Source organism: Amphiprion ocellaris, chromosome 24 (genome assembly GCF_022539595.1).
Source record: "Amphiprion ocellaris isolate individual 3 ecotype Okinawa chromosome 24, ASM2253959v1, whole genome shotgun sequence".
In the NCBI taxonomy this organism is placed as follows: Eukaryota; Metazoa; Chordata; class Actinopteri; family Pomacentridae; genus Amphiprion; species Amphiprion ocellaris.
In genome coordinates this window covers 16948615-16953644 of record NC_072789.1, presented here as the reverse complement: position 1 = coordinate 16953644, position 5030 = coordinate 16948615, and positions in this window count along the sequence as shown.

The window sequence follows — 5030 nt, the reverse complement described above, 5'->3', positions numbered from 1 at the left end:
ATACTATATAATACTATGATGTCTGAGTGTCACGGGACACTTTCTTCTCTGTTTTCTTAATCTTTTTTTTTTTTTTTTGCCCACTAAGGTTAATGCCTTACTAATTAATTAGCCAATCGAAAATACCAAATATCAAGAAATAATAAGTGGATAGGTAGTAGTGGTAGGAGAGTAGGGGGGATGAGGAAGATACAAGATGGAATAGAGGATGAAGGTGAGAGATGTTGGAGAGGAGGAGGAGGCTAAGCTGAGCTACCAGCAGCCTCCTCCACCTTCCTGTTGCTCTTGAACCAACTCCAGAAGCTCTTCTTCTTCTTTGCCTTCTTCTCCTGCTCCTGTGGTTCTTCTCTCTCCCCAATCACCTCTTCAGTCTTTTTTTGGTTGCTCTGTCTGTCTTTGGTCCTCCTGAAAAACTTACAGAATCTCTTTTTGTTTTTCTTTTGGATCCCATGTTCTGTCTCTTCTTGTTTCTTGAGCAGTTCTTGATTTTCTTTTTCTTTCTGATTGACTTCATTGCCAGCTTCCACCAGCAGCTCCTCAGTCTTCAAGAGCATCTCTGAGAGGTTGTCATGGCTGTCGGTGATTTGTTGGAGTTCCTGGTCTCTGATGGTGATCACCTCTTCTGCAGACTCAAGGCTCTTCACAATCTCTTGTTTTTCTTTCTCCTCGACTTCATTGCCGGCTTCCACCAGCAGCTCCTCAGTCTTGATGAGCGTCTCTGAGCTGTTTTCATTGATGCCGGTGATTCGTTGGAGTTCTTGGTCTCTGATGGTGATCAGCTCTTGTGCAGACTTAAGGCTCTTCACAATCTCTTGTTTTTCTTTTTCTTTCTCCTCGACTTCATTGCCGGCTTCCAGCAGCAGCTCCTCAGACTTGAAGAGCGCCGCTGAGAGGTTTTCATTGATGCCGGTGATTCGATCGAGTTCCTGCTCTCTGATGGCGATCAGCTCATGTGCAGACGCAAGGCTCTTCAGAATCTCTTGAGTTTTGTAAGATTCTTGGAAAAGCAGACTCTCCAGATTCTTCATCTGAAGGAATCTCCGGTTATAAATCGCCTTCAAGCTCTATCTTTTCTGTCTGGAGCGTTTTAATATACTTCTTCATCTGCTTGAGCTCTACTTGAGGGATGTTGTTGCGCTCCATCAGCTGGATCTTACCCTCCAGTTTTTCAGTCTTTTCTACTGCTGCTTGTTTGTCCTTCTGCAGTTTGTTGGTTTTCTTCCTTCAGACTTTTATTCTTGTCCACCAAGAATTTGACTTGCAAGTTCAGGTCCTCATTTTCTTTGTGATCTAGTTCTCTTTGGAGGTTTTTAGCCTCCTGCAGCATTGCTAAGAGACCCTCGTTCTCCAGCTTCAGCTGTGAAACCTCAGCTTCTCTGAGCCTAAGCTGCTCCCTGACCTCATCTTCAGCTTCCATGACATCGGCCCAGTTCATGGTTGTAGTCTGGGTCTCTGAAGAGGCCTGGTCTTCACTCAGGATGACCGGCTCTTTCACCTCTTCCTCAGCCTTACAACATTGGCCGATGTCATGGTCGGAGCTGGTGTCTCTGAAGAGGCCTGGAACTCTCTCAGCATGACCGGCTGTTTGGCCTTACCCAGACCTTTGACCACGTTGGCCCATGTCATGGCCGGAGCAGGTGTTTTTGAGGAGGCCTGGTCTTGCTCTGTGTTCTTATGGCTCTCAGGCCCCAGCTTTTCTTGCAGCCTGGATTATCTGCCTGTTCTGGCTCATCAGCAGCTCCTCTAGTTTGCAGGTTCTGATCTTGCTGACCTCTGCCCACTTGAAGAACTGCTGCTTTTCAGTGAGGAGCTGTTGAAGGCGGCGGTCCATGGTATTAACTCGCTCCTTGAGATGTTCGTTTTCTACCAAAGTAGAAAACTTCTTGTGAAATCCAGGCCGCTTACTGGCTTTGGAAGCAGCCTGTTCAGGGGTGATGGTGAATCTAACTTTGCGTTTTGTTTGATTTGTCTGTGCCATGGTAATGCAAATAAAGTCCAGAATGTATCCACAATAAAGAAGTTCGCAGTTTGTCGTCCAATCGTTGGAAGAAAATCCGGCGCACTGAAGAAAGGCTCTGACCTGTCCCAGATTTATAGGCAAAGGGCTGTGACATCATCAGTGATGTCATAATTGACCTGTGACATCATCAGTGATGTCATAATTGACCAGTGTCATGACATCATTTGCCTTTGGACAACAACAGGGATCACACACACACACACACACACACACACATTCAGAACTTCACAGCAGAAGATTCTAGAAGTCTGGCTCTAGAATCTTCCATCTTCTCTGCTAAACCAGGAAATCTGTGTGTGTGTCTTGGTGTGTGTTCTTCGATTATCTCGGCAGTCGTTCATCCGATCCATTCCAAACTTGGTGTGTGCGTCGCTGGGGTCTTGAGGAAGTGTAACGTTGAGTTTGAGGCAAATCAGACGAAGGAGGTTGTCATTATACATGTAAATATCAGCATTTTTAAGTTTGCCATTATTAGCTGCATTGGCTGCAGGATTGTCCTAATGTTGTGGGGACATTGCTATCAAAAATACACATAATCCAATAATCCAATGTGTTCAGTTCCTTAGATGCTGGAAGTGCATGAAACATTTTGTGTTCATTCTTACAGCCAACCATAGATCAGCAGCTTGCACTGTTTTATTTGGAAAAGCAGTGCAAGAGAGCAAATAAACGCAGAAGAAAGCTGCATTTCCATACAAACACAACCATGACTAGAAGTAGAAAGAACTCAAAAACAAAATCATGATGCCACGAGTCATTAAAAGAAAAACTTCCTTTATTTAAAATTTAATTTCAATAATTGAAAAAACTTGGACTCAACATGGACAACATTTTTCCAAGTGCCCACAGGTGTTTAAATACTAGAAAAACAGTAGTGATTCTACATGATAGAGATGTTTTACTGCTTACATTTTCAATTTGTTTCCCTACTTGTCTTCTTTTTCCTCCTATTTGTTTGGTGTAAAACACACACAGTGATTCAGACAAATAGTTGCTGAATTTTTATCACATGACTGTTGGTCACAGCTGAGTCAACAAGGATCCCAGAATATGTAGTTTTTTACACAATTATTTTAGTTCAAACTATTTATTATTATTTTTTGGCCAAATTCTTAAATGAGGTATGCAGAATAAATTACTTTTGATCAAATATTACAAAATCTGATTTATTTTTTCTGATGGAACTCTAAGTTTCACGTGAGTAGTTTGAGAAAATCGGAAAACTGAAAATTTGTAAATTATTTCTGATTGTTTTTTTCCACCCAAGGTTTTATTTATTTTTATATAATTACACAAACCAAGAAAAACAAACTTTTGGTCCATTTGTGCTTCCTATAGTCTCAGTTTGTGAGTTAGTTTTTCCATTATGTAGATTTCCTCAGTTATTTTCAACCATTGATCTTTTGTTGGTGGTCTTGTTTTCCCCCAGTTTCTCGTTAAGCCTTTTTTCATGCCACTTACAGTATATTTAGTCATTTGGAACTGAACTGTAGAGGATTTACTGGAGGATCAAAACCACAAAAGTCAGACAAAAAGTGACATAAGACAAGAAAAACAGGACAGCATATTACAAAAGTGAGACAAATGACACAAAACACAACAAAAAAGTGACAAAAACGAGAAAGAAGACAAATCGACACAAATGACACATAAAACAACGAATAAAGCAAAACACAAAATGATGAAAAGTCAAAACCACAAAATCAGACAAAAAAAGCAACCCGGAACACTCTAAGAGCCATTTGGACCCGTTTCCCACAGAAAAGAAAACACCAGGAGCCACAAAACCCTTTAGACATTTAAAATAAAGATGACACTGTATATATTGTTTTTTCTTTAACCTTTATTCTCTGTATAAAAACTATAGTGTGTTGTATTCATGAAATCAATAAACTGCTACAGAGAAAATGAAATGACATGAACTCTATGAATATCTGCAAAATAAGAGGCCATTAAAACATTTATTAAGGACTTTAACGCCTTAATTTCTATTGATTAATTAATTACAGAAGAAACAGTGATAACACTGATGAACACTCCAGCCCAGTAGGTGGCGCTAATGAACTCATGAAGAAGATCCACAGGAAGCACTGAGTGACGTCAGAAGGTTTGGTGAACAGTGAAGGAAGACGAGAAAATATTGATATTTGACAAAAATATGTCATTTTATACCCATTTGTGGTAGTTTTATTTCATATTTTAGTCATTTTATACCTATTTGTGGTAGTTTTATCTCATATTTTAGTCATTTTATACCTATTTGTGGTAGTTTTATCTCATACTTTGTTTGTTCTCCAGGACGACCTGCTGCTCTGTGGGGAGAGTTCTTCAACTGTGTGGTTCTAGAGTGGATCTCAGCCTCACAGCAAAGAAGATGTCTGTCAGAAGAACCTCCCTGCTCTTCATAAACCCAACACAACTCCACAGTCTGAGGTGAGCATTTCAACATCTGATGGATCATCAATGATTTTATCAACATCTTTTATTCTTTATTCAGATTGGAGGACTGCAGTTTGTCAGACATCAGCTGTGGTTCTCTGGTCTCAGCTCTTAAGTCCAACCCTCCCATCTGGAACATCTGGACCTGAGTCAGAACAAGCTTCAGGATTCATCAGTGAAACATCTGTTAGATCTTGAGGAGAATCCAGACTGCAGCCTGAAGACTCTGAGGTCAGTAGAAGGTTCCATCAGTCTCTGCTGCTTTCAACAGTTTTCTACTAAACTCAGTCAGTATCAAAGCAAAGATCCAGAGTCTCCTGTAAACCTGCAGCTTCTCAGTGAAGCTCTGAGAGCAGAACAGTGACAGAAACACAGAGAGCAGTTGTAGTGGTACAATCTCAATAATCATTATGTGTGATCCTAATAAGTATCATAATGTCACTGATCTACAATATTTAACCATTAAAATGATTCACAATATTTAACCATTAATCAGTTATTTAGTTATTAATATAGAAGGCAGCTTCTGAGCATTAAGCACATGAACCCCTGTGTATAAAGATGTGCAGGT